This window comes from Hibiscus syriacus, unplaced genomic scaffold, assembly GCF_006381635.1.
Source record: "Hibiscus syriacus cultivar Baekdansim isolate YM2019G1 unplaced genomic scaffold, ASM638163v2 tig00112738_pilon, whole genome shotgun sequence".
Classification (NCBI taxonomy): Eukaryota; Viridiplantae; Streptophyta; class Magnoliopsida; order Malvales; family Malvaceae; genus Hibiscus; species Hibiscus syriacus.
The window spans coordinates 5,621,196-5,632,020 of record NW_024063392.1 but is presented as its reverse complement, the minus strand read 5'-3'; positions in this window follow the sequence as shown (position 1 = coordinate 5,632,020).

The following is a 10,825-nucleotide window of genomic DNA, read 5'->3' as shown; positions in this document are numbered from 1 at the left end:
GCTGCCGGACGGACAGACGAACTGAGCTTGTCGACCGGAGACCAATACTCGAGCTCCTCTGTTTCCTTGAAGTGAATCTTAACCGTAGGATCGGAATCATTGTCCTTCGGCTTCGAGTTCACCCTTTCCTCTCCATTCCCTCTACCAATGAGGCTGTTCATTATGAAATTGAAGAGCCTGCAGCAAATGCCATATTGCTGAAAATCCTTTCCTTTCTTCTGCATGTATTTGATGAAAGACTAGGCCAAAGAGGAGAAACAAGGGCTATTTGAAAATGTTTTTCTTTCTTTTGGCACTGCTTGAATGATTCTAAACTTGGGTTTTGGGGTTCAAAAAGAAAATGATTTACATGTTGGGTGAGCAAATTTTCTAAGTTACTGTATTTCCTAGAGGGGAGAATTTGTACTTTGCTTTCAAGTTAATTTGATTCCAAAGAAGCAACAAGAATCAGCTAGGGGAATTGATGATTGGTGCATGGAGCATTCATGGATTAATTTTTTTTTCTAATAGTGTGATTATAAACTAATATTTATTCAGAATATTTTTAGTCTATTAACATCGCACACATCTGACATACGCAACTGCTTAAACTTTAATAATCTAGAAAGAACAATAATCCCTTCTATCACTGAAGTCACTCTATGAATTTATTAAAATACCATGTAAAGTGAGGCGTTTTCTCAAGTCAAGATGGATTGTGAAAAAACAGTGGTGATGAAGATATTCTTTCTACACACAGCTATGGAATAAAGCCGACTGACACTTCTAATTAAGAATCTTCCCTGGCCCTTAAGTTTGAAAATGGATTAGCTTTATTTTCAAGTGTTTATTAATTTCATATATATATATATATTGAATGGCTATTTACATGTTGAGAAAAGCATAAATTCCCAAACAACATGCAACAGAAAGAAAAGACAAATGCTTTGTCTGTCTGTTTCACATAAAAGAGAACATTTTCTACGTGCTAATTGAAGAACAAGTCCTCATACTATTGCTTAAGTTTTAAATTAGTTTTCAAACTTAAAAACATTCTAATTAGTCGTCAAGGTATCAATATTTTATCAATCAAATCCTCTTGTATTAATTATATTGTTAGTATGGACACTAAATACTAGCTCAAATTTAACATGTAGCATTGTTGAATAGAACAAAAAAGGTATGACAATTGTTGGCGATTTATCCCTTCTAATTTAGGTAGAGAAACACAACTAACTGTTTAATGGCAGTTGGTTGGTGTTTAGATCATTTGTCTCTCCATAAAGAGGTAGAGGAGGAATAAGTGAAGAAAGTGATCTATATTATTCTTTCAATCTTAGATGAGAAGCTTTATAGTGGCTCTTAGTGTTGGTGTCAGGCCTAGGATCATGATGATCGTACATATGTTGATAGGATGAATAGACCGGTCTGTCAGTAAATCATATAGGCCTATTGATGTTCACATCAAGTAGATATAGTTTACCGACGAATATAGAACTCTGGAGACTTTGAGAAACTTCAGAGTTGTAGTCAAGCATGACCTAGAGAGGTGTAACAATTGTCCTTCCTTGACCGAGGGAATGTCATAAAATGACATGACCTGTGACATATGACAAAATGCACTTCTTATCAAGCTTTGAAACGAAGACCTATATATGGAATAACCATGATTTTGATCTAGAAAACACAACATTTGGTCTGATTTTCTATTTTTGAGGTTCTACTAGTAATTGATTCAAAATTGAGTTGCGCTTTCTTAATATTAAGCAAACAATTTCTGGTTGGGGGATTTGTCTAGGAGCTTATACATATATTCTGCGGAGAACTCTTAACGCTTTAGTGGAATATCTCATTTTATCATAGGTATATTGGTCAGAGTCATATTTGGTATCGTGTATGTTCCACTACAAATGATTCTCAACACTTTTGAGAGTTATTTCTACATTAAACGGAGATCAATGTCAAGTTTCCTCGACCTTAGCGAAGACATCTTGTAACCCCATAATTTTGTCCTAGATGTTGCAGTCAAATCTCAAAGGTTGTGTAACGCCCCGAATCTCAGGTTATAAGTTTCATGTTAACCCAAGTGGACCTTAGAATAAATCCATATACATTTTAGGAAGTCTTGGACCAAGTGGGCATTGGTTTGGGCTTGTTTGTGCCCAATGGTTTAGAAAATGAGGTGTTTTTAAACTACAAACAAAGGTAGAGTGATCAAGGGAGTAATTATACCATGTAAAAATTAAAAAGATGAAAATCCTTAATGGTTGATGTTATCACGTTGTTCCCCTTCTCTTTTTCCTTACTCTCTTTTGGTTTTTTCCTTCCCCTTCATCTCCTCATTCTTCTTCTCCAAGAACCAAGAAAAGGTTAGAACTTGTTAGCCACTAATTCTAATCCATACTATTGAAAGTAAGAATCATAACTAGCACCTTTAGATCTTCCATTAGAGACCACAAAATCAAGTTTTGGTCATAGTATCCAAAAATGGGTTTTATGGGGGTTTATAGAAGTTGAGTATTTCAATCTGTTTTTCAGAGAGTTTAAGCCTTAATAAGTGTTCTTAAACCCTTTTTAACCTTTAAAATCAAACTAGTTACTCAAGTGTTTGATTTTTTGCTTAGTGAGAGAAGTTGGAGAAAGCTCCAAGAACAAAGAAAATGAGAAATTGACTCTTGGGTAAGTTTTGGTGCTCTAGTAGCTTAGGAAAATCAAGGTAACTCACTTCTGACTAAACTCTATCGCATGTAGGTCATTAGATGTGTTTTGATAGGTTGTATGAGTTATGAAGCATGTTCATGGTAGAATTCAATGTTCAATGTTTTCTAGCATGTTTATGGACCTTTTATGACCCTTATATTCATACATAACTCTTTAATAATGTTTAAGGACCTCTGTAGGATGTTTGGGAGTGTTGGAGAGGCATTTTTGTGCCTAAAACAGGGTATTTCTAGGCACGAGTATCAATACTAGAAGAAAATTACCAATATTATTCTTCAAGTGTTAAAAATAAAGGGGTTTTGGGCTGGAAGTACCAATACTCATGTAATGGGTATCGATACTTGTAGGGTGATATCAATACAGAGTTCACTTAGCATATTCCAATAGCCAAATTCACATCGATAGTCATGGGAGTATCGATACCAAGGGTAGAGTATCAATACTCCCCAATAGAGGTATCGATACTTAGGCATTTTTTCAAAACATCGAAGCCAAATTTGGTATCGGTACACAAGAAAGTATCAATACCACATACCAGAAGTATTGATACTCGAAAAGGAGTATCAATACCTGCCCGTTTTTTATCAGCCTTCAATAAGTTAGTAGCACCAATACCTAGAGGTTAGTATAGATACCCAGGGGATAATATCGATATTGAGGAGCTTAGTATCGGTATCCACAAACAATTTTGGGAAAGAAAACCCAAGGGTTTTAAGGGTTAGAATTGAGGGTCCCAATAACACCAGAATGTCATGAAATAAGATTTCAAGTGGAATAGTAATAAACTCAGAACAATTAAAACAATAACAACTAGGATGAAATAAAACTAGCCTTGGTTGATGCTTGGGACACAATCAGGACACTCGAGTTACTATAGTAGATACAATCATACAGTTCAGATATCTAATCAGTGCCAAGGAACTTCCGTCGCTAGTTGGGAACAGATGCCCTAAGACTCGATGGAGTAAGTTGGTCGGGTGTACGTTTCTGATGTAGTTATGGATCTCATCCTAGATACCCGAGGGTATTTAGGAAGGCTAGAGGGGTGTGTGAGCTCCAAGATACAGAGCCCTCAGTCAAACCATGATGCCTACCTCAACATGTTAAATTAGTATTCTCACGTCTTCATATCTATGCCTTTAACATACAAATAAAGTGAATGTGTGTAGTATTATATATTTATTAGTGAGACACTGAGCTTGTAAGCTCAGCTTTTGGAATGTGTTATCGTGCGCAAGATCTAAGGAGACTGTTCGTGGGGGAGTTTTCATCATCAGATATTCTAGTGTAGCAGAGATCTTCAAAATACGTTTTATTGTATTAAAGGGCATGTACTATTGTAGACCCTTGTATTAATTTGTCTAACTCTGTTTTATATTAAACTCAATATTTTGTTATTTTAAATATTTGAGAGCTCCCCCGTGTTTTCTAAACTTGAATTATTATGTTTTATTTCATTTATCTTGGATGGATATCTTTTACATGGTTTTTTACTATTGATTTAAAGGAAAAATTTGGGTTAAACATTTCGACGGTCCCGTGTGATATCATAATCCATGGATCTTTAGATAAGACTGGATTAGGGTGTTACATTTAATGGTATCAAAGTGTTAGGTTTAGTCATTCCTAAGACCCACATGTTAGAGTTAGTGATAACTGTCGTTTTTCTATCAAAATAATTATGGCTTCTTAAGAAGTAAAAAAAGATAGTAGAATAGAGAAGTAGGGTCGATCCACAGGGACTATGGTGTTTCTGATTTAGTGGACTTTTTGATTTAGAAGAAGATAGAATTTTTAGATAAAGATAAAAAGAAAATAAATATAATTCATTTAAAATAGAAGATAAGGATAAAATAATTAATAATAATAATATTAAGATAATGAAAAAGATAAAAGGGGGAATTTTTAAATAAATATAATGAGATAAAAATTAAATAAACAAATAAATAAAATAAATAAATTGAGATAAAGAAGACTTATGGTAAGAACAGCCTCATACTTCAGCTTTGCCTCAAATTCCTCGGATCATCGAAATAGATCTTTACTTCAAGATTCACGTCGGCTATTTGTGTACAAGGACAATTCCTTGTAACTATGCTTTGTATACCGAATATCCAAGTGCACTCTTAAATTTCGGGTTGTGAGTTGATCTAAGCAATAACAATGTTGTAGATCTTAAAACATTGAAGTTCGAAAAGCTGTCGACTCAGATTATGTTGTTTAACAATAACTGATTCCGATCTCAGTTTCCTCTTAGTAAACAATTTTGCTAAGTGTGTTCACATGAAGTCAAATATGCTTCAATAAGCCGATCCTCCTTCCCACATTAATCATAACAACATCAAGACCAACTCCAACTTTTTGGTTTTGAAAATCGTTTTGATTTGAAAATAAGCCCATAAAACAGAGAGAAAAATCTGAAGCAATTTAAGTGCCTTATAATTCTCACGTTTAGAAGCGATTTAAGTGGCTTAAAAGAAAATTAGCTAAGCATGACCAAAATCATACTTAGCATATTTAAAAACAAAACTTGAAATAAAAATGAAAATTGCGAAAAACTTGAAAGAAAATAGAAGAGAAAATGTTATAAAACTAGAGAGTAGAAGAAGAATAAATTCTCAGTTGTTGAGAGATATGTTTCTAGGCTTACCCTGAGAGGGTATTTATAGCCTTCAAAATCCTAAAAACAAGGTAATGATAAATCATAATTTAAAAAAATAAGTCCTAATTAAAATACTTAAAACTATTTAAAATAAAAATACCTAAAATAAAGATAAGATAAGATATAATATTTAAAATAATATCCTAAAACATGAGTTTAATTTAAATCTGAATTATAGAAACGTGCAGTTGATCCATTCGTTCTTCTAGAAGCTCTGACTGGACTTTCTAAAAGGTGTTGACATCATCGCCACGTCAGTTGTTTCATGTCCAGAGTAATGCCCACTAATTCAACTTTGATTCCGAAAATAAATAAAAATTGCATAATTTTGTCCTTTTAGTGCAATTTCCATAATCTAGCGTCCTGCACAAAAAATGTATCAAAACGAACAAATAAGCCATAAAAACCAATGGTTACAGAGTAATTCAAAAGAAAAATAATAACTAAATAAAGCACTTATCAAATTCCCCCTCACTTTTTCGATGCTTGTCCTCAAGCATTCATCAATTAATACATCAAAATCATAAGTTGCCATCTTCAAGTTCAATTTATTTCTCAAACTTCCAATCGAACTAAGTCCATGACATTTGCCGAATTCAAGTTACAATCAAGCAAATACACAACTAAGAAAATTTAAATTATGCAAGATATCCCAATTAATTGTCAATTTCAATGAAACATGACTCAATACCTCACAAAGATTCACACATATCCGCTCAAAGTGTTTGGGGTAAATAAAATCGCTCAAACCAAAACTAACCAAAATATTACCCTAGGCTTGGAATCCAATCAATTCTCCACTAATAAAAATGAACATAATGCAATAATCAAGGGGTCTTTAAACAAGGTGTAACGAGGCTTAGGTTAGGGTAGGGAAAAGGCCATGATGATCGGGTTAAGTACCAAGACAAGAGATTAATACAATTAGGAACAATCAACAAACTTAACATGAAGCACAATAAAACAAGGAAAAAGAATAAATGAAAGGCAATTGAAACGATCGATTTTCCTTTTTTTTCTTTTTTTTTGTTAGAAACAGTGAACATTTTTTGTTCTAAACAATGAAATTTTTTTCTTCAATTTCTTTTTCAAAACAATGAACTTTTTTTTCATTTTTTTTTTCGTGGAACAAGAATGATACAAGATCTCAAGTCTCAGCAAGGGTGTGAAAAGAGAGGAAAAATAAAAAGAAAGGCTTCGGGTTTAATTATGAGGTGTAAAATAAAGAAAGGGAAATAGACTCAAATGTGGTTCACTAGTGGATATGTAAATGGGTAGGCTTTTTGGGAAAAGTGGGTTTATCCTAGGTGTCCCTATCACATTAAACCATTATGCCCAACATGTAGTCTCGATATGCATTGTGATTACAAGTTCTAGAATATCCTAATTAATCCGGCACACTCAGATCAAACAATGAGCAAAAAAGAAAATGTATGCTCGTTAGACTCAAATCTCACAAGAAAAGTTTATATGCACTGAGTCAAGTTCATCTCTATCAACAAAAGCATGAAATATCAATACTCAACAAAAAAAATTCACCATCTATACCAATCACCATCATGCAAATTAAATTCGATCAAAACATGGTTACAATCCAAAAGGAAGCAAGAGTATAAAGTGGAGTTCAAGACTAGCAACCAACGATCGTAACATATCAATATCCGAATATCTCAATTTTAAACAACCGAATAAGTCAAGGAAAAAATTTGGCATGCTTATCCGTTCTCCCCTCACTTAATATGTTTTGTCTGAAAACATATATCAAATTAAAAAAGAAAAAAGAAAAGGAATACTTCCCAATCTAGTGGCGACCGCGGCATCAGCCACGTCGAGACGAGCCCGAGCAAAGGTAAGAAAAAACCTCAACAAGGTTGGCTTCAATACTGTCAAGGCAACCGGACACACCTTGCATCTCGGCTCGCATATCCGGTTGGGAGCTGGCTGCCGGAGGTGGTTCAGTCTGCCTCATGTACACGTGCCCATTAAGAGGTGTAATGGTGTTAGGAGGAACAATGTGGGGGGCAGCAGGAGTTCCTGTGAGATGTCCCATTGAGTCCAAACACTTAGCATCAAGTGGATCCATAGCAAAAGTATGAGTAAAATTTGCACTATCAAAGGTCAATGGAAACAAATGAGATGTTAAATGTGTAATATAAGGTCCAAGAATCAAGGGTCGATTGATTCTTACAACTCACGTGAAGGCTCGAGTGAACCAATATCCTAAGTTTACCTTCGTTCCAGTTTGTATACACCATAAGAAAAAAAATTCAACTTTACTTAAACAAGATGTAATATCATTACGATCAGAATAGTTGTAAGCAATAAACCGGTGTATGTAATGGAGAGCGGGGTCGTGAATATGCCACACCTTTGTAATGTGTGTATCGAATTGAATGCTTGTCAATCTTGTAAGTGCTTCATAAGCCATATCAGTGTCGAAGTCTTGTGGAATCTCACGTAAAGATGTCAGATAATAATGGTCCACGACATCAATCATGAACACCAAAGAGAAGTTGAAATCATTTAACGACATCCTAAAATATTTTCCTAGCAGCCAGAAAGCAATAACATCAGGTGTATTCATAGAAATGGAACGACGCTGCAGAAAAATAAACGTGGTATAAAACTCAAAGACAAACTCGTAATAAGTATCACATCTAATATTTGAATAGAGAGTCCAACTAATAGCATCAAAATAGTGCATCATTGCATCACGTAAATGTAAAGAGTATAGTGTACGAGATGGAATATACTTACACACTTGAAACCTATGGTGATGAATGCTATCAAAACTCCTTGCATCGTCGCCATCAAAATCGAGATAACCTTGCAGTAGCTCCTTGGGTGGTACAAAATAGGTTCAGCCTTTTCGATTCCTTTTATCGAAAGGATCGAATGTTTCTTCTGGTGGCCATTCAGTCTCATCCGAGCATGCGTCAAATGATAAAGTTTGGGGCTACCTGGATGAGCGGTGAGGCGGCGAAGACGTGGGTCCATGTGAGGACGCTAGGTTGGATTGTGGTGGTACACCACCTGGGAAATTGAATTCATTCCTAAAATCTTCAAAATAACTAAAAATAGGGTGCCACATTAGTAACAGTTCAGTATCGATAGGTTCAGAATTTACCTCGGGTTGTTCAAGTGTAGTAAACGACGGGGACTCAATATTTAGCATGAAACGCATTCTCAAGCCCGACAGCATGGAGTAGAATATTGAGGTTGTTGGTGATAAAGGACTGGATGGTCGTGCAGTGCTCATTCCGGCAGCGTGACTATGGAAAGAGGTGGAATAACTAATTGATGGAGGGGAAGTAACGTTTTCGGGTGTAAGCGTTGGGGTCTTTGGTGGTGATCCTTATGGCCATCGCGCACCACGTTTAGGAGATGGTGGTGTGGACAGCGGGTTAGAATCACTTGGAATGTCTATTGATAGTTGGAGTGGTGTGGCGATGATATCCTCCAAGGTCGAGTGGCAGCTGAACCACTTTACTCTCTTGGTTGCGTGTTCGCACTATAGTGAAAAAGAAAGAGAGTGTTCGGCGCGTAGGGGAGCGACGAGCAGAGGCGGTGCGATGAGCGGCGAACGGGGCATGAACGGCGGTGATTTATGGTTTACAGTGAAGTGATCGATCAAAAGAAAGAAAAAAAGATGGAGAGACATGCGACTGGAATGAATGAAGAAAGAAAATTCTTGGGTTGTTTAGGGGGGCTAGTCACGTGGGAAAAAAAAAAGAAAAAAAAAAGGAGAGTTTGATTTTGAGTCAAACTGAAAAGGTAGAATGGAAAGTTGTTGGGATTGGTTTAAAATTGTAAAGTTAAAGATATTGATAGATAATGTGGGGCCTACGAAAAATTTGAAACAAAAATTAACTCCACAATTTGAAATTTTCGACATAAGAGGGAACCAAAAATTTGACTTGGGGTATGCTAACGTGCGCCACATGAGGGTTGGGCTATGATAATGTGCGTTTGTTTCCTATCTCTAGATGTGAGACACTGCTCTTTCGTTATATTTTTTTATCAGAATTCGAATCTTTTCAGAGAAAAATAAAATAAAATTAAGCATCTAATAAAATAAAATAACTAGAATGAAATAAAGTTTGCTAACAATAAAGCGAAATTAAAATGAAATGGGTTGCCTCCCATCAAGCGCTTTTGTTTAACGTCGTTAGCTCAATGACCTTATTTTTCAGAATTCGGGTTCTTCTAAATTGATTTCTTCTATTAGACCCACCAGATCATTTTCATAATATGACTTCAATCTTTGACCATTAACTTTAAACCGAACTCCTAAGTTATTTTCAACTTCAATAGCACAATGAGGAAATACTTGAGTCATTGTAAATTGTCCGAGACATTTTGATTTGAGTTTCCCTGCAAATAGTTTAAATTTAGAGTTAAATAACAAAATTTTTTGACCGACAGAAAATGTTTTAAAAGAAATTCGATTATCATGAAATTCTTTTGTTTTTTCTTTAAATATCTGAGCACTGTCATAGGCATTTTTCAGATTTCTTCAAGTTCTTAAATGTGTAATTTCCGAGCTTCACCAACCGCATCCATATCCATGTTACACTATTTAACAACCCAATAGGCCCGATGTTCTAACTCAACCGATAAATGGCATGATTTACCGAAAACAAGCCAGTATGGTGACATCCCAATGGGACCTTTATAAGCGGTTCGATATGCCCAAAGTGCATCAGTTAATTTTAAACTCCAATCCTTTCGGTCCGGTTTAATAATTTTTCAAGAATTTTTTTAATTTCCCGATTTGATACATCGACATGTCCATTTGTTTGCAGATGGTAAGTGGTAGCAATTCTTTGAGTTACTCCAAATTTCTTCATTAGTGATTAGATTACCCGTTTGATGAAGTGAGTTCCTCTATCACTTATTATAGCCCCTGGCGTGCCAAACCTGGAAAAATAGTATTTTTCAAAAAAATTAACTGTAGTTTTAGCTTCATTATTTCAAGTGGCCTTAGCTTCCACCTTTTTAGAAACATAATCTACTACTAAAATAATATAAGTATTTCCAAATGAAGAAATAAAAGGACTCATATAATTGATTCTCCAAACATAAAAAATTCCACAAACTTGTACAGAATTAAGAGTCATTTCATTCCTATGACTTAAATTACCTGTACATTGACATCTTCCACAAGTTTTACAAAATAGATATGAGTCCCGAAAGATGTTAGGAAAAAAAACCACATTCTAGAATTTTATGAGTTACACATTTTTGCCCAAAATGACCACCACATGAGTAAGAGTGACAAAATTATAAAATTGAATTTACCTCATTTTCGACAATACATCATCGAATTACCTGATCCGAGCAATGCTTCCATAAATAAGGATCATCACAAACATAATATTGGGATTCTTGCTTAATTCGATTGATTTCATCTCTCGGCAAATCTAATGGTAACTTACCTGTGACCAAATAATTAACCATATC